The 20,859-nt window shown below is 37.3% G+C and overlaps 1 pseudogene; it reads right to left on the bottom strand.

The window, feature by feature from the left end:
* Positions 1-14,532: 14,532 nt before the first annotated feature.
* On the bottom strand, positions 14,533-15,567 carry LOC113888563 (annotated as a pseudogene).
* Positions 15,568-20,859: the final 5,292 nt, after the last annotated feature.

Genomic DNA, 20,859 nt, shown 5'->3' on the forward strand with positions numbered 1-20,859 from the left:
TAAAAAGAATACACTTGAATCAGTTCTAATGAGGTAGATGAAACTGGAGCCTATTATACAGAGTGAAATAAGCCAGAAAGAAAAATACCAATACAGTATACTAATGCATATATATGAAATTTAGAAAGATGGTGACAATAACCCTGTATGTGAGACGGCAAAAGAGACACAGAGGTATAGAACAGTCGTTTGGACTCTGTGGGAGAGGGAGAGGGTGGGTTGATTTGGGAGAATGGCATTGAAACATGTATAATATCATATATGGAATGAATTGCCAGTCCAGGTCTGATGCATGATACAGGATGCTTGGGGCTAGTGAACTGGGACGACCCAGAGGGATGGTACAGGGAGGGAGGGGGGTTCAGGATGAGGAACAAGTGTACACCCGTGGTGGATTCATGTTGATGTATGGCAAAACCAATACAATATTGTAAAGTAATTAACCTCCAATTTAAATAAATTACAAAAAAAAAGCAGAGACATTACTTTGCCAACAAAGTTCTGTCTAGTCAAGGCTATGGTTTTTGCAGTAGTCATGTATTGATATGAGAGCTGGACTATAAAGAAAGCTGAGTACTGAAGAATTGATGCTTTTGAACTGTGGTGTTGGAGAAGACTCTTGAGAGTCCCTTGGACTGCAAGGAGATCTAACCAGTCCATCCTAAAGGAGATCAGTCCTGAGTGTTCATTGGAAGGACTGATGTTGAAGCTGAAACTCCATTACTTTGGCCACCTGATGTGAAGAGCTGACTCATTTGAAAAGATCCTGATGCTGGGAAAGATTGAAGGTGGGAGGAGAAGGGGACAACAGAGGATGAGATGGTTGGATGACATCACCAGCCCAATGGACATGGTTTTGGGTAAACTCTGGGAGTTGGTGTTGGACAGGGAGGCCTGGCGTGCTGCAATCCATGGAGTCGCAGAGTCAGACACAACTGAGTGACTGAACTGAACTGAACTGAGACAGGTGTTGAGGATTATACTGCCCCACTTACCCCTGCAGGATTTCTGTCCTTATATTTGCAAAATATCACATATACTCACTGGCAGCCCACCAATACTGCTTCTGAGTGAAGAACTTACTTTACTATAATGAAAGAAAAAAAGGACAAATAATTGGTTTTATATATTAATATTTCATGGCCCTGATATTGGCAGACTATATTAAAATATTTTAATTTCTCTTAAATATGATTCAGAATCTTTGGTGTGGTCTATATAAACCTACATTATCTGGCTTTTGCCTTCTTTTTTACTTTTAGTTGTTTTTTTTTTTTTCAATTTTTATTGGAGTGCAGTTCATTTCCAATGTTGTATTAGTTTCAGGTTACATACATCAGTTATATGTATAACTGAATCGGTCAGTTATACATATGACTACAGTTATAGCCATTCTTTTATAGATTCTTTTCCCATATAGGCTATTACAGAGTATTGAGTAAAGTTCCCTGTGCTATACAATAGGTCATTATTAGTTATCTATTTTGTATATATTAGTGTGTATATGTCAATCCAAATCTCCCCATTTTTCCCTCTCCACCTCTTTCCCCCTTGGTAACCATACATTTGTTTTCTACATCTCTGATTCCATTTCTATTTTGTAAATAAGCTCCTTGTAAATAGGTTCGTTTATTACCATTGTTTTTAGATTTCACATATAAGCGATATCATATGACAATTGTCTTTCTCTGTCTGACTTACTTCACTAAATATGACAATCTCTGCTGCTGCTGCTTAGTCGCTTCAGTCGTGTCCAACTCTGTACGACCGGATAGACGGCAGCCCACCAGGCTCCCCCATCCCTGGGATTCTCCAGGCAAGAACACTGGAGTGGGTTGCCATTTTCCTTCTCCAATGCAGGAAAGTGAAAAGTGAAAGTGAAGACACTCAGTCGCGTCCGACTCTTAGCGACCCCATGGACTGCAGCCCACCAGGCTCCTCCCTCCATGGGATTTTCCAGGCAAGAGTACTGGGGTGGGGTGCCATTGCCTTCTCCATGACAATCTCTAGGCCGATTTATATTGTTGCAAATGGCATTGTTTTATTATTTTTCATGGTTTCTGTCTTTCTCAAACCCTAACCTCCAAGTACTCTTTCCTCAATTCACAGTGATCCATCCAAACAGACTTTTTTTGTGCTTTTCCTGGTACCTACCTCATCCAACATCAAAACCCTTGTATGAGATGTTCCTGAGTCTGTAATTCTCTCTACTTTCATTCCTTAGATAGCTCAAATTTAATTGTTATTTAGATGTCAAATGAAATGATATTATCACAAAGAAACCTCCCCTTACTTCATAGACTGCATTAGGGCTCTTTTTCCTTTCTGTACATTTTCCTCTTTCTTATCACAATATAATTAGTTGTTTAATAACTATTTCTTGTGTATCTCCCTTTGGAATTCAGCCTGTAAGTCATAGATCATTTTTTATGTATCTATTTCTAAATTCATATCATTCAACAATGTATTTATACATAATAGGTACTCAAAATATTTGTTGACTAAATGAACAAATGAGTAATTTATTTCATTGTAAGTTAATTTCTCATAACTGTAGTCTTATAGTGAATGAAAAAGAGGAAGGATGTTCTTCCTGTTACTTCCTCATTCTTTCATAATAGCATGGTGATGAGTTATGAGGAGAGGACTCTTATTCTAACATATCTTCCTAGTATACAGACTCATATCTGTGCCCCATGTCACTTTATCTAACACTTATTGATACACTAACAATAGTCTGCCCCATGGAGAGTTCCCTAAGCATTTCAAAAATATTGCATGTTCTGTTTTCTGTCTATATCATCAAATTATTTATGATCTCTTTGATTTTTATGAGAGCATTTTTAAATTATGGGCACATAGGACATTTGTAATAAGCAAATTATATGCTAGTAATGTGTTCCTGTCTACTGAAAAAAAATTAGTTGCACAACCAAACCTGTTGCTCAGATTATGATGATACACTTGTCAAAACACAGTACAATTATAAATAGGAGGTTGATTTCATGTTTTAATTTTAATGGAGATTGGATATTTGAATTCTGTAGACATGTGTCTGAGTTTAATAACCATCAAATGCATGTTCAGATTGAATGACCGAGTCAATTATTTCTCCAAAAGTAGTCTTTAAGAGAATTTTAAATACATAAGAATAGTAATGGAGCAACTCATGAATACTATATGTTTCCAAAATTAATCGCAAGTCAACTTCATAGTTTATATTTGTGGGATCTTATTATATTTTTGGAGATATTGATTGAGTTACAAAGCAATGGAATGCTAATACCTTTTGGAAGAGGTAAAACAACTAAAGGTCATTAATAAGCTAGGTAGAAATTAGCCCAATAATCTCATTAGATTTTTATTTTGAATTTGACCTTTCATTTTTCTGAAAGAGATTATTTTCTAAACTGTAGATTTCATAATATGTGAACGCAATCTTAAAGTACTAAAATATAATAAACAAAATTTTGTATTTTGTAATTTTAGAGTAGTAAAATAATGGTTAATTTTTTTTCTTTTATCTGCAGTATAAGTTGTTTATTACATGATGTTGGTATAGTTCCAGATTATTTGGGATATTTAAAATACTTTAAAGATGGTATAAAACAGTTAAACTAAGACATGTTTGCCTGCCTAGCCTCCCCACTAACACCATGTCACTTTACCACTGCATTTAGATGCCACCAGTTTTCCTTGTGGCTCAGATGGTAAAGAATATGCCTGCAATGCAGGAGACCCAGATTTAATACCTAGGTGAGGAAGATTCCCTGGAGAAGGGAATGGCAACCCACTCCAGTATTCTTGCCAGGAGAATTCCATAGACAGAGGAGCCTGGCAGGAATAGTCCACAGGGTCCTGGAGAGTTGGACACAACTGAGTGACTATATCTTAATCTCTTACCAGGTGGATAGTGACTGAACAACAACTACTAGATGTACATAGGGAAGAGATGGAAGAAATGGAAAGGATTAGGGATAAATAATCATTATAATACAGCACTTTGCTGTTGTTTATTCACTAAATCATGTCTGACTCTTTTGCAACCCCATGGACTATATCCCACCAAGCTCCTCTGTCCATGGGATTTCCCAGGCAAGAATATTGGAATGGGCTGTCATTTCCTTCTCCAGGGGATCTTCTTGACCCAGGGATAGAACCCACATCCCTGGCATTAACAGACAGATTCTAATTTACTGTACCACCTGGGAAGCCCATAATATGGTACAGTCCAAGATTAAAGAAACATAAAATAAACATGTGGCATCTGAGAGAAGATTGTACTTTAGGAGACATGCTAACTATATTTTGCTATTGTCTTGACAAGATCTACAGGAGTTTTAAAACCTATTCCATCAAGAAAGAACAAGAGATAGGATATTGCCTATAGAGCTAAGGAAAATGTTGGTGTTAAAAAAAAAGATATTTATGATTGATTATAAAAATATTTATTAAATGAGTTATGGTTTTAGAGAAGTTATTAAAAGGGCATTTTCCAGGAATAATTTTTAGCTAAGTAAACTAAAACATGAAAGTGATCATCTAACATGATATAGTATCAGTTCAGTTCAGTTGCTCAGTCATGTATGACTCTTTCCAAATCCATGAACCGCAGCACACCAGGCCTCCCTGTCCATCACAACTTCCGGAGCCCACCCAAACTCATGTCCATTGAGTCGGTGATGCCATTCAACCATCCCATCCTCTATTGTCTCCTTCTCCTCCTGGTGTTTGAGTCCCTTGGACTGCAAGGAGATCCAACCAGTCCATTCAAAAGGAAATCACTCCTGAATATTCATTGGAAGGACTGATGCTGAAGCTGAAACTCCAGTACTTGGAGTTTGTCCACCTGATGTGAAGAACTGACTCATTTGAAAAGACCCTGATGCTAGGAAAGATTGAAGGTGGGAGGAGAAGGGAACGACAGAGGATTAGATGGTTGGATGGTATCACCAACTTGATGGACATGAGTTTGAGCAAGCTCCAGGAGTTCATGCTGGACAGGAATATCTGACTTGTTGTAGTCCATGGGGTTACAATAAATTGGACATGACTGAACTCATAGTAGTTCAGATGAAAAATTTTCTGAGTATTCTAACATTGGATTATTTGAGAAAATGAAGATTCTAAACTTATTCATAAGGAGGGGCCCAGTGGAGTTTAGTCTGATTTGGAGGCCATAGTTATTTGCATAGGGAGTGATGAAAGAAGTAATTCTGAATAAATCCAAGATTCAAGTGACCAAATAGGTATAAATAGAGCTATTTTGGTAAACAGAGATATTTTGACTAAATGTAGAATAAAACAGTGAATATTTTGACTGGTTGGTGGTTTTGTTTATTTGGGGGCTAGAAGAGGAGGGCAATGGGGAAATAGACATGATAAATGTAGAGATGGATATGAATTTTAATGAATTTTGTAAAGATAAATACTTTCCCCAAACATATGGTTATTTGATAAAACATTCAGCTTTTATTTATTTATTCATTTTTATAATTGAATCTTTTTCTTTATCCTTGTTTTTGAAGTGTCTCCCAGGTGAGAGGGCAAAGATTCATGGTTCATGTATAATTTATTTTCAGAAGTTGTAAGGAAGAACTATCACTTATAAGACAGTATTCTTAAAACTCACAAGGGAGCTACAGATGTATGTGTTAAGGAATATTCAGAAAATTAAAGTTTTATTTTTTGGTGCCATCATTTGTCAGTCCTGCCAGGAAGACGCAACTATGGTTTTTATCCTTCAAATCAAGTCTTGTTTTATTTATTTATTTTTTTCTAATTTTATTTTATTTTTAATCTTTACATAATTGTATTAGTTTTGCCAAATATCAAAATGAATCCGCCACAGGTATACATGTGTTCCCCATCCCGAACCCTCCTCCCTCCTCCCTCCCCATACCAACCCTCTGGGCCGTCCAGTGCACCAGCCCCAAGCATCCAGCATCGTGCATCGAACCTGGACTGGCAACTCGTTTCCTACATGATATTTTACATGTTTCAATGCCATTCTCCCAAATCTTCCCACCCTCTCCCTCTCCCACAGAGTCCATAAGACTGTTATATACATGAGTGTCTCTTTTGCTGTCTCGTATACAGAGTTATTGTCACCATCTTTCTAAATTCCATATATATGCGTTAGTATACTGTATTTATGTTTTTCCTTCTGGCTTACTTCACTCTGTATAATAGGCTCCAGTTTCATCCACCTCATTAGAACTGATTCAAATGTATTCTTTTTAATGGCTGAGTAATACTCCATTGTGTATATGTACCACTGCTTTCTTATCCATTCATCTGCTGATGGACATCTAGGTTGCTTCCATGTTCTGGCTATTATAAACAGTGCTGCGATGAACATTGGGGTACACGTGTCTCTTTCCCTTCTGGTTTCCTCAGTGTGTATGCCCAGCAGTGGGATTGCTGGATCATAAGGCAGTTCTATTTCCAGTTTTTTAAGGAATCTCCACACTGTTCTCCATAGTGGCTGTACTAGCTTGCATTCCCACCAACAGTGTAAGAGGGTTCCCTTTTCTCCACACCCTCTCCAGCATTTATTATTTGTAGACTTTTGGATCGCAGCCATTCTGACTGGTGTGAAATGGTACCTCATAGTGGTTTTGATTTGCATTTCTCTGATAATGAGTGATGTTGAGCATCTTTTCATGTGTTTGTTAGCCATCTGTATGTCTTCTTTGGAGAAATGTCTATTTAGTTTTTTGGCCCATTTTTTGATTGGGTCGTTTATTTTTCTGGAGTTGAGCTGTAGGAGTTGCTTGTATATTTTTGAGATTAGTTGTTTGTCGGTTGCTTCATTTGCTATTATTTTCTCCCATTCTGAAGGCTGTCTTTTCACCTTGCTAATAGTTTCCTTTGATGTGCAGAAGCTTTTAAGGTTAATTAGGTCCCATTTGTTTATTTTTGCTTTTATTTCCAATATTCTGGGAGGTGGGTCATAGAGGATCCTGCTCTGATGTATGTCAGAGAGTGTTTTGCCTATGTTCTCCTCTAGGAGCTTTATAGTTTCTGGTCTTACGTTTAGATCTTTAATCCATTTTGAGTTTATTTTTGTGTATGGTGTTAGAAAGTGGTCCAGTTTCATTCTTTTACAAGTGGTTGACCAGATTTCCCAGCACCACTTGTTAAAGAGATTGTCTTTAATCCATTGTATATTCTTGCCTCCTTTGTCAAAGATAAGGTGTCCATATGTGCGTGGATTTATCTCTGGGCTTTCTATTTTGTTCCATTGATCTATATTTCTGTCTTTGTGCCAGTACCATACTGTCTTGATAACTGTGGCTTTGTAGTAGAGCCTGAAGTCAAGTAGGTTGATTCCTCCAGTTCCATTCTTCTTTCTCAAGATCGCTTTGGCTATTCGAGGTTTTTTGTATTTCCATACAAATTGTGAAATTATTTGTTCTAGCTCTGTGAAGAATACTGTTGGTAGCTTGATAGGGATTGCATTGAATCTATAAATTGCTTTGGGTAGTATACTCATTTTCACTATATTGATTCTTCCAATCCATGAACATGGTATATTTCTCCATCTATTAGTGTCCTCTTTGATTTCTTTCACCAGTGTTTTATAGTTTTCTATATATAGGTCTTTAGTTTCTTTAGGTAGATATATTCCTAAGTATTTTATTCTTTCCGTTGCAATGGTGAATGGAATTGTTTCCTTAATTTCTCTTTCTGTTTTCTCATTATTAGTGTATAGGAATGCAAGGGATTTCTGTGTGTTGATTTTATATCCTGCAACTTTACTATAGTCATTGATTAGTTCTAGTAATTTTCTGGTGGAGTCTTTAGGGTTTTCTATGTAGAGGATCATGTCATCTGCAAATAGTGAGAGTTTTACTTCTTCTTTTCCAATTTGGATTCCTTTTATTTCTTTTTCTGCTCTGATTGCTGTGGCCAAAACTTCCAAAACTATGTTGAATAGTAATGGTGAAAGTGGGCACCCTTGTCTTGTTCCTGACTTTAGAGGAAATGCTTTCAATTTTTCACCATTGAGGATAATGTTTGCTGTGGGTTTGTCATATATAGCTTTTATTATGTTGAGGTATGTTCCTTCTATTCCTGCTTTCTGGAGAGTTTTTATCATAAATGGATGTTGAATTTTGTCAAAGGCTTTCTCTGCATCTATTGAGATAATCATATGGTTTTTATTTTTCAATTTGTTAATGTGGTGTATTACATTGATTGATTTGCGGATATTGAAGAATCCTTGCATCCCTGGGATAAAGCCCACTTGATCATGGTGTATGATCTTTTTAATGTGTTGCTGGATTCTGATTGCTAGAATTTTGTTAAGGATTTTTGCATCTATGTTCATCAGTGATATTGGCCTGTAGTTTTCTTTTTTTGTGGCATCTTTGTCAGGTTTTGGTATTAGGGTGATGGTGGCCTCATAGAATGAGTTTGGATGTTTACCTTCCTCTGCAATTTTCTGGAAGAGTTTGAGCAGGATAGGTGTGAGCTCTTCTCTAAATTTTTGGGAGAATTCAGCTGTGAAGCCGTTTGGACCTGGGCTTTTGTTTGCTGGAAGATTTTTGATTACAGTTTCAATTTCCATGCTTGTGATGGGTCTGTTAAGATTTTCTATTTCTTCCTGGTCCAATTTTGGAAAGTTGTACTTTTCTAAGAATTTGTCCATTTCTTCCACGTTGTCCATTTTATTGGCATATAATTGTTGATAGTAGTCTCTTATGATCCTTTGTATTTCTGTGTTGTCTGTTGTGATCTCTCCATTTTCGTTTCTAATTTTGTTGATTTGATTTTTCTCCCTTTGTTTCTTGATGAGTCTGGCTAATGGTTTGTCAATTTTATTTATCCTTTCAAAGAACCAGCTTTTGGTTTTGTTGATTTTGCTATGGTCTCTTTTGTTTCTTTTGCATTTATTTCTGCTCTAATTTTTAAGATTTCTTTCCTTCTACTAACCCTGGGGTTCTTCATTTCTTCCTTCAAATCAAGTCTTGTTTTAATAAGACTAAAATACAGACACAAGTGAGGAAGACTGCTGCTGCTGCTGCTGCTGCGTCACTTTAGTCGTGTCCGACTCTGTGTGACCCCATAGACAGCAGCCCACCAGGCTTCTCTGTCCCTGGGATTCTCCAGGCAAGAACACTGGAGTGGGTTGCCATTGCCTTTTCCAATGCATGAAAGTGAAAAGTCAAAGTGAAGTCGCTCAGTCATGTCCCACTCTTAGCAACCCCGTGGACTGCAGCCCACCAGGCTCCTCTGCCTATGGGATTTTTCAGGCATGAGTACTGGAGTGGGGTGCCACTGCCTTCTCCAGTGAGGAGAACTAGATAACTGTAACTAGCTATTTTTGAAAAAGATTACTATAGCAAAATTTCTTCTAATATTAAGTATAATTTAGAGAGTATTCTTGCATTGTACCATCCATCATAGGCACTGAATTTTGAAAAATAAATAATTAAATACACATTTATTATCTTATGTAACTTCTTGTTCCATTGCGTTCATCTAGGAGAGTTGCTAAAAGGGCAAAGAATTTGTTTTTCATATTCAAACACATTTTATGGTAGCAAAAAAACAAATGCACATTATAATGGAAGTCTTTACAAGTATTTTCTTTAATAATCTAAGATCAGTTCATTGAAAAATTAAAACACATTGGTAACTGTGTGTCTTACTAGAAGGAGAGCAAACATTTGCTAATCTCCTTTCATTTTGTTACACATTCTAAATTTTTCCACATTATCTCATTTAGTTATCACAGTGACTACTTAAGATAGAAATTATTGTTTCAATCATTCAAATGAGGAAACAAATTTTCACAGGTTTTATATGCGGTAGGGTCCCTCAGCTAGTAAGTAGTAGGTAGAGTTTGAACTTGGATGATACTTATTTCTATGTCATGTCCAATACACAAATAGAAAATGAAAAAAAAAAAAAAAAAAAAGGCTTTGAAAGGTAATTCCCCAAGGAAATATTTTAAAATTTTGCTTCTGTACTTATAAATATGTCATCCTTTCTCCTGTAATCTTTCAAGGCTCCATTCTTTATCTCTTATCCTGATTTGATCACTTCTGTTTATTCCAGGATTTTGTTCAAATATTTTTTCTCTTCTCTCCTATATATGCAGTCCCTCCTTCTTCACTGGATTCTGTGTTAACAGCTGGAAAATCTGTGTTAACAGCTGAAAAGCTTGTCAGTGTTTGAAGCTGACTTAAAACTAAAAATGTAACAAGTTTCTTGACCATAAACTTTTCTATTTCCCTACATCCTTCCCTTTTCAATCAGTTTCTCTACAATATGGTAAAGAATCTGCCGTCATTGTGGGACACCCGGGTTTGATCCCTGCCTCTGGAAGATCCCCTGGAGAAGGAAATGGCAACCTAGTCCAGTATTTTTGCTTGGAGAATCCCAAGGACAGAGGTACCTGGCAGGCTACAGTCCATGGGGTCACAGAGTCAGATCTGACTAACAGTTTCAGTTTGTCTACAATATAAATGACCATCTCTGTGTTCACTTTTTCACTTTCATTATACCCTAAACATTTAAGAATTTGGTTTTTACTTGAAGCATTCGAATAAAATTAGTTTCTTTGTTGGTATTAAATATGCACTGAATTTTTCTACTGCTTTAACTTAACCAGTAAAAGCACTTGACCCCACTGACTAATTATTTCTTGAATTTTCTCTTTATCTTCTCCCCTACTGATACTCTACCTTAATTATTGTTCCTCTCTTTGATTGTTTGTTTTTGGCCTCTCTGTGTCATGTGGGATCTTAGTTTCCTAACCAGGGATCAAACCTGGATTCTCTGCAGTGGAAGTGTGGCGTCTTAACCACTTGATAGCTAGGGAAGTTCAACTCTCTGATTGTCATACATTAAATATTTTCTTCTTCAGGCCATGTACATGTGTTGATATATTTCTTTTTCTTTCTGACTTACTTCATTCTGTATAACAGGCTTTTGATTTATCAATTCACTAGAACTGACTCAAATTCATTCCTTTTTATGGTTGAGTAATATCCAGATGTTCAAGCTGGTTTTAGAAAAGGCAGAGGAACCAGAGATCAAATTGCCAACATCCACTGGATCATGGAAAAAGCAAGAGAGTTCCAGAAAAACATCTATTTCTGCTTTATTGACTATGCCAAAGCCTTTGACTGTGTGGATCACAATAAACTGTGGAAAATACTGAAAGAGATGGGCATACCAGACCACCTGACCTGCATCTTGAGAAACCTATATGCAGGTCAAGAAGCAACAGTTATAACTGGACATGAAACAACAGACTGGTTCCAAATAGGAAAAGGAGTACATCAAGGGTTTATATTGTCACCCTGCTTATTTAACTTATATGCAGAGTACATCATGAGAAACACTGGGCTGGAAGAAGCACAAGCTGGAATCAAGATTGCCGGGAGAAATACAAATAACCTCAGATATGCAGACGACACCACCCTTATGGCAGAAAATGAAGAGGAACTAAAAAACCTCTTGATGAAAGTGAAAGAGGAGAGTGAAAAAGTTGGCTTAAAGCTCAACATTGAGAAAACTGAGATCATGGCATCTGGTCCCATCACTTCATGGGAAATAGATGGGGAAACAGTGCAAACAGTGTCAGACTTTATTTTCTTGGGCTCCAAAATCACTGCAGATGGTAATTGCAGCCATAAAATTAAAAGTAGCTTACTCCTTAGAAGGAAAGTTATGACCAACCTAGACAGCATATTAATAACCAGAGACATTACTTTGCCAACAAAGGTTTGTCTAGTCAAGGCTATGGTTTTTCCTGTGGTCATGTATGGATGTGAAAGTTGGACTGTGAAGAAGGCTGAGTGCTGAAAAATTGATACTTTTGAATTGTAGTATTGGAGAAGACTCTTGAGAGTCCCTTGGATTGCAAGGAGATCCAATCTGTCCATTCTAAAGGAGATCAGTTCTGGGTGTTCTTTGGAAGGACTGATGCTAAAGCTGAAACTCCAATACATAGGCCACCTCATGCGAAGAGTTGACTCATTGGAAAAGACTCTAATGCTGGGAGGGATTGGGGGCAGGAGGAGAAGGGGACAACACAGGATGAGATGGCTGGATGGCATCACCAACTTGATGGAAATGAGTTTGGGTGAACTCCGGGAGTTGGTGATGAACAGGGAGGCCTGGCGTGCTGCAATTCATGGGGTCACAAAGAGTCAGACAAGACTGAGTGACTGAACTGAACTGAACTAAATATTATATAAATGTACCACAATTCTTTATCCATTCATCTATGATGGACTTCTTGGTTGCTTTTGTGTCATAGCTAGTGTAAATAGTGTTGCAATGAACATTGGGGTACATGTGTCTTTTGAATTATGGTTTTCTCAGAGTATATGCCCAATAGTGGGATCGCTGGGTCATATGGTAGTTTTATTCATAGTTTTTTTAAGGACTCTCCATTCCATTCTCTATAGTGGTTATATAAATTTACATTCTTTCTAACAGTGTAAGAGTTGTTTGTAGATTTTTTATGATGGCTGTTCTGACTGCTGTGAGGTGATACTTCATTGTAGTATTTGCATTTTTCTAATAATGAGTGATGTTGAGCATCTTTACATGTGTTTCTTCAGACCATATTTTAAGACATAGTGCTCATAATTCTTATTACAATTTTAAGCTTTAATAATTTCATAATTATAAATAATATGAGTTGAAAAATATTTGAGAGTTTACTTAAATTTCTTTTACATTGAATTTATTGATTTTAAGTAATAAAATTTTAGGTTTTCTTTTTAGCTGCTTTGAATAGGTCAGATATTCATGGAAACAAAAAATATATAATTACAGATTTATTATTTGAAACTCACAAAACTAAATGTTTCACTCCCTGTGGTTAAAGATGGAAATGCTGACCAAATAGCTTTATGTGAGTTCCATTCTCATTTACCTATTAGACTCCTTGAAATTCTTCTGTTAGAAATTATCCAGGCATATAAAAATCAACATGCCCATATATTTCTTACTTGATTCTTCCTCATATCAATTCTCCTCAAATCTGTTTCCCTTATTTCAAAGGATAGAATCTATTTATCTAAGCTAGAGATCTTTTTCTCCTTCAACTGTTAATACACAATAAGCCACAAGTTCTGACTACTCTTCTCTTTACACAATTGTATATATCACCTCCTTTGCTGTCAGTAATACTGATGATGTAATTCAGAGACTCATAATAGATTGTCAGTATAATTCAGTAGGCTTTAAACTAGTCTTCCTATATTTTATAACTTCTAAATGTCATATTTTAAAATGTGGACAGCTTAGTATTAAATATGAATATAAACATATGCACACACACACACACACACAGTTTATAGATTTTCAAGTTCAGGTAAAGCCCAGTTGGTCAGAATAGAGCAGTGTTCCAACAGAACACGCCTATACAAGAATAGAAGATTTTTTAAAAAATCATTGTTAACTTTATTTGTCACTCTTTATAGACATTGGTCCATTTTTACATAAAGTAGGGAGTATCTACTTACACTTAACTTTCTATAGAATGATTTTGTACCGTAAACCAGAGTAACTTACACAAGGGAGAAAATGACTGCAATCATGCCCCAGGATGTCCCCCAAATGTTTTTGTGTATGTGATTACAAGTGTCTATAACTCCACAAAGCTAATTCCTTCTTATATCAATGTAGTATGTTCAGTATCCACACTTGACCATTCAGATCACCAAACTTTCAGAAGAGATTAAAATAATAGCTATTATCTCTCAATCAGATGCAATTCCAGATCTGAGTGACTGTGTAAGCACATTCATAGTTAATAGCTGCTCAAAGTTAAAAACCTTTTCCTGTTTCAGAGATATTTACATTAAGACATTTAGAAATGGTTCATAGTATATAACAGCCCAAATATCACTTTTAACCTGTCCTGTGTAAGGAAGTTAAACATTTCAAATTCAGCACATTTTGCCAAAATGAATAACACAAACTATTCTAAATGTTATTTATTACAGTGCATATTTTAAATAGTAAATGGAATGAAACTATATTAAATGGTTATATCATCATATTTGAGCATATTATGGAATCTATATCACAAAAGTCACCTCACATCAATACTATATAATTCACTCTAAAAGAACAGGCACACACAAAAGAGAACAAAATTTGATTTTTTATTAAATTTAAAGTGTACTATCTAGTTTAAGGAGAAGGCAATGGCACTCCAATCCACTACTCTTGCCTGCAAAATCCCATGGACGGAGGAGCCTGGTAGCCCATGGGGTCGCTAGAGTCGGACACAACTGAGCGACTTTACTTTCATGTTTCACTTTCATGCATTGGAGAAGGAAATGGCAACCCACTCCAGTGTTCTTGCCTGGAGAATCCCAGGGACGGCGGAACCTGGTGGGCTGCCGTCTATGGGGTCGCACAGAGTCGGACATGACTGAAGCAACTTAGCAGCAGCAATCTAGTTTAAACTACACTAAAAGATTTATTTTAATGAAACAGTCAATTCTAAACCTTCTTTTTTTCTAAGTTTGGCATAAGGAAAGTTCAATCCATTCAAATGACAAATAGGTTTGTCATCCTATAAATGATGCTATCATTTTCAGGATCCATGTTCCACATATTGTAAAGGTGACAATCAGAGTCAAGGCCAAGCCGATCATTATCCAAAGTACGAGGCTGAAAACCACTGGATATTCAAAATTATATTTATAGGCAAGATTATAGGGAGTTAAGGGGTCCTTTACTTGTTTTGTCTCAAGGATAGTCTTTGTCTTCCTCATAAGGGATATGTCAAATGATCTGACAGTCACCAACTCTACCACTGTGTTCCCACCATAGAGATTGTACATGACATCTGCATACTTTTGCAGAGCATCAGCAAGGATCTTAGAGGCATCTCTAAATTGTTCAGTCTTCCCCATAATTTTTACCAATTTCTTCCAGACCTGGCAACTCCAGTGAGTATAAATCAGGAGAATGATCCTTGGCTAGATGCTTATGTCGGGACAACAAACTTGAAATATTATGCAGCACTTGCAGTTCAGAAAGAAAAAGGAGATCAACTTCATTGTTCATACTCAGAGAATTGAGGGGAAATGAAGTGAGAGCAGAGGTTTCTTGAAACAGTTGATTGTGGAGCTGTCTGAGCATTACTGAGAGATCTTTGAAAACCGAGTTTGCTTTCCCCATCATGTACACTCTTTCCTCACTGGGAGCCAACAGCAAAAACCACTGGAGTTTCTTCAAAAATAAAGAGTGAATGGAATTTGCCATGCTGTCAAGACTAAAAGGAACTGCATTCTCCAAAGGGTATGAAATGACACTGCCTGGGGTAGAGCAAGCTTGTCCACTCCTTCTCACCATCACCATAACAGTAGCCTGAAGATGGTGGCACAGGTTACCTACTGTAAGGCCCGGCCAAGAAAGGTCTTCTTTCACAGAGAAGCCCATGGACCATGCAGCCACGTCTGGGATTCGCTCTCCTGGAATAGGGCAATTTCCATTCTGGAAAACAACAGATACTGGTGATCTTAATATACTAAATTTGTTCCCTAAGACACCTGATACAGGTAAGCATAATACTGCTGGCTAAGAACTCTCTGTTTCCTGATACCTTTGACTCCACCCTTCAGGGCCAGGCTTGCAGGGTTACTCTCAGGATCCAGTGAGACACTCACGGACTGGGTTTAGAAGAGAGGCGGATCAGTTCCTTGTGCTGCCCTAATACTGTTCAGTCCAAACAGCAGGGAAGATGCATGAGGCAGGACCCAGATGTCAACAATGGGAGCCTCACAAACTTATGGTTGAGGTGAAGGGCAGCCACAGCCAGATGGCAGGGTCACAAGGAGGTACATCACCAAAGTTTACAGAGCCAGACACAGCGAGATCATATAAACATAAGGGTCCATATAGAAATGACAGTCATCAAGTTCCGTTTGCTGCTTACGTCTGGAGTAGAGACAGCAGATGCCCTCAGGAAGCTGTCGATATTGGCAACACTTTATTTCACTCTATGCAGGAAATACAAAACAGACACAACTCCCTGTGCCCTCCAAGAGCTGCCGTGTGTATTTGTTGAATGAATGAACTCAGGGTGACTGAAAAGCCCTCTGAGTACGTGTGTCTCAGCTCCCCACTCTCCTCCCAAGTAGGGGATTTTGGGAGCAAGTGGCAGTGAAATCAAACCCTGAAAGAAAGCATCTACTCCTAAGAAAACACAAGCAGGGAGGCCAGGACCAGCATGAAGGTAAGGGAGTCAGGTTTTGTCCCCACACTGCCCAAGACATCCTAGTGCAGGTGGCTCCTTTTCATTGCTTTTCCGGGGATCTGCCAAGATGGTGACAATTTATCCCTGCTTTCTCTGAGGGAGGCTCATGCCACAGCTCAGCTTGTCCACAAATGTCAACCAGCCTGATCCCTCTCCTGGCCATGCTTGGAATCACCTGGGGAGCTTTAAAGCTGCTGATGCCTCTAGAATAGTAGATTTTAAAAAAATACATTCTTATGAAGGTGAGTTACATTGATCAAGTGTTCATTGTTCTCTGGAAGTCTTTTTTGATAGCAGCGCTAATGACACTTATTTTACTTGGAATGTGAACCTTACTCTCTTCAGTGAAGTCTATACTCTTTAGGGAGGGCCCATTTTATATTATTTTCTTATTCCTACAATCTTATATAATGTTTACTGTTATAACTGTTCAAAAATGAATGGGAGATAAGTAAATGAACATAGACATTAATAACAAGGAACAAATAAATGACTATCAAAATATGTTTAGCAAATACTTTTCAATACCAGCACAGCCCCCGAAAGATAGTTTACATGGTACTTTTCATTGATTTCTATATGGCACTTTCTGTCAATACCATAATCATAAGTTGCTTTTGGTACTTTGTTGATTCATTAAGTAAAATATTTTATTCCCAGTGGATTTTTAAAAGAGTAAAAAGTGTTAACTGAGATAGAAGACATGTATTGTAGCTCCATTGGTAAAGAACCTGCCTGCAAGGCAGGAGACCTGGGTTCGATTCCCTAGGTCGGGAAGATCCCCTGGAGAAGGAAATGGCAACCCACTCCAGTATTCTTGCCTGGAGAATCCCATGGACAGAGGAGCCTGGTGGGCTACAGTCCAGAGGGTTGCAAAGAGTCAGATACTACTTAGCGACTAAACCACCACCACCACTTCTTATGTTAAGAAGCATAGGGCACTTTCAATACTAAGTAAAATATTTTATTCCCAGAGGATTTTTAAAAGAGCATAAAACTGTTAACTAAGATAGAAGATGTGGGTTTCTCATAAGAAGAATTGGGCACTTTCAATATTTAAGTAAACATTTTACAAATTAGAGTTAAATCATTTGAGAAAGAAATTGGAACTTAATATGATATACATGGGGATTCCCTGGTAGCTTAGCTGGTAAAAAATCCCCCTGCAATGCAGGAGACCCAGGTTCGATTCCTGGGTCAGGAAGATCTTTTGGAGAAGGGATAGGCCTACCCACTCCAGTATTCTGGGCTTCCCTGGTGGTCAGCTGGTAAAGAATCCGCCTTAATGCAAAAGACCTGGATTGGATCTCTGGATTGGGAAGATCCCCAGAAAAGGGAACTGGCTATCCTCTCCAGTATTCTGGCCTGGAGAATTCCATGGACTGTATAACCCAGGAGGTAGCAAAGAGTCCGACACAACTGAGAAACTTTCACTTTTCATCATGTACATGGTCCATAGAATCCACTTTGATGTTGTTCTGATTAGATTGCCTTGCTGTGGTCCTATTGCTGGGTGGTAGCTTATGGTTGCTATGTGATAGACTTTTGGTTGCTGTGTGATAGAATTCCTAATGCTCAACTCTGTCAATCAGTCTACAAACTGGAGATAAAGATAAATTCAGGACTCTATGTAGCTCTGTGACCTTCACTGGTAATGAATCCTGTAGCCTCATTAGTTGCATTCAAAGCTTTTTAAAATTAATTGCCTTTCTCTAATGAAGTTTTTCCTTGCTTGGAAAATCAGAACAATGGTAAATACTTCAACAAACTTAACAAAAATGTATTACAGGCTAGTTGTGACCTTGAAGAGGCTTTTTTCCCAATTGTAATGGCATGATATATAGAATGCATAGGAAGGGCTTTATTTTAATTAATATAATCATTCTTTATGTGTTAAAAACTTACTATATTGCAATCTTGTGTACTTCACTATGATACATTAAAATCTCTTCTAAAATCACTTATGCTCATATTCAGGATTTTACATTTTTCATTTGTTTAGCTTATTTGGCCATGTGATTGTCATATTGCTCCAGGGCACAGAAGCAACCACTCTGACACTAATGTTTTTTTAAACTACATTACATATACATCTGCCTAACAGAAGTATGAATCAATGCCAGCATTGCAAAGGAAAAAAATTCATGAAATGTAGTGTTACATAGAGAATAATTTACTCTGGAGGGAAAACAGGGTTTTAATTTCCATAGTTTGAACTTCTATTTTTACCTGTGCACAAAAACAAGTTGAAATATTTATTCATTGGATCAATTGCATAGTGTGTGTATATAGATAAAGATAGTCATAATTTTTTCAGCCAGGGTTTGTGTCTTTGGGTATGGGCTATTCTATAGCTGCTAGATTATTATGTTTCATAATTATGTTGGGACATATTTTTCTCTTTAACTGCAGAAGGCATTTACTTTCATTATTCAGAGTGCATATACCTGGGTTGTTTTTATGAGAGTAAGATGAATTTTCAATGCATCATTCATAACCAGAGTTACCAAGATGTCATTCCCTTTAGAGCTACGAATGAGGTAAACTTTAGGATGAATTTAAAGTTCAGTGTATGAAAAAGTCTGTATCTTACTGAGTCATTATAATAATTAAAATGAGAAATTGTCTCTGAAGCAATTAAGACAATGCTAACTCAGATAATCAGTGTATTATGAAGTTCAATAAAATAAGTTATTTGTATAGTGAAATAATGTTGATAAAATATGTCCCACTTCTTAACCAAAAATATGTTTTATAAAAATATTCCATTAAGTCTGGATTAATTTGGGACTTTGTGGTGGTACAGTGGATAGGATCCACCTGCCAATGCAGGGAACACGGGTTCAGTCCCCGGGCAGGAAGATTGCCACATGCCATGGGGCAACTAAGCCCATGTGCCACAACTCCTGAGCCTGTGCCCTAGAGCCCATGCCCTGCCACACGATAGTAACCCCCACTCACCGCAACTAGAGAAAAGCCTGCACTCAGTGACAAAGACCCAACACAGCCAGAAATGAAATCTAGAGGAATCTGAAAGTCAGAATAAGAGCATACAATTACTGGACATTAATTTACAGATAAATTATCAAGTTAGATTTTCCCCCATATTGGTTCAACATATCCCATTATTTATAAATTCATATATTTTCCTTTAAATGGCTTGCCATTGAAAATATTTCTATGTATCCATTTGCTGAAAAAATTTATCAAATACCATCACTTTCATTGCAGTCCCAATATTAAAACATTAGCACTTAATAAGGGAAAGAAAACTACTAAACTTTCAGGGTATTTAAGCTACAGAGAATTTCAGGAATATTCAACTCTTCCTTCCCATTTCAGTATGAGGAAATTGAGGGTAGAGTGGCATAGGTGGTATATGTAATATCTCTTGCTTATTCAAATTTTAGTACACTCTAATCAGTGTTATAAATAGATATGGACATTTCAGAAGCAGACACTCTTTTTTCAATAGATAGGAAGGAGGAAAAGAAGTGAGGGAAGAGAAAAATAGGTCTAGAAGATGAGAGAAAAACAAATGGAATTACAAAGCCAATCACATAAGGCAAGGAGAGGAAGGAGCTATGTGTGTTATGGTCCCCAAATACATTTACCTAGGAATCTCAGAAAATCACAACATTCGGACTTAAATGTGCATTTTAAAGCAGACTATGAGTTTTAAAAAGTTACAAATAATACCATATTCTTGCATGTGATAGATGCCTAGCAAAAACAAACCAGAAAGCAACCTTCTTCTGTTCTCTTTGTGAAAAAGACTTCTAGATAGTGGTGTTTGTTCATTAGTCATAATCCATATCGATATTTTATTATTTATAACAATTGAGATGTTTTATTTTTAATAATTGAGAGTGTATAAAATAAACTTCAGCAGAGCATTGGTATTTACACAATCCTTAAAACATTCAGTTCAGTCACTCAGTCGTGTCCAACTCTGCAAACCCATGGACTGCAGCACGCCAGGCCTCCCTGTCCATCACCAACACCGGGAGTCTACTCAAACTCATGTCCATAAGTCAGTGTTACCATCCAACCATCTCATCCTCTGTCGTCCCCTTCTCCTCCTGCCTTCAATCTTTCCCAGCATCAGAGGATCTTTTCTAATGAGTCAGTTCTTCGCATCAGGTGGCCTAATTATTGGAGTTTCAGCTTCAACATCAGTCCTTCCAAAGAATATTCAGGACTGATTTACTTTAGGATGGACTGGTTGAATCTCCTTGCAGTCCAAGGGACTCTCAAGAGTCTTCTCCAACACCAGTTCAAAAGCATCAGTTCTTCAGCACTCAGCTTTCTTTATGGTCCAACTCTCACATCCATACATGACAACTGGAAAAAAACCATAGTTTTGACTAGACAAACCTTTGCCTGGCAAAGAAATGTCTCTGGTTTTTAATATGCTATCTAGGTTTGTTATAGCTTTTCCTCCAAGGACCAAACATCTTTAATTTTGTGGCTGTAGTCACCATCTGCAGTGATTTTTGGAGCCCCAAAAAAATGAGGTCTGTCACTGTTTCCATAGCTTCCCCATTTTTTGCCATGAATGATGGGACCAGATGCCATGATCTTAGTTTTTTTAATGTTAGATTTTTAAGCCA

Source organism: Bos indicus x Bos taurus, unplaced genomic scaffold (assembly GCF_003369695.1).
Source record: "Bos indicus x Bos taurus breed Angus x Brahman F1 hybrid unplaced genomic scaffold, Bos_hybrid_MaternalHap_v2.0 tig00000029_arrow_arrow_obj, whole genome shotgun sequence".
In the NCBI taxonomy this organism is placed as follows: Eukaryota; Metazoa; Chordata; class Mammalia; order Artiodactyla; family Bovidae; genus Bos; species Bos indicus x Bos taurus.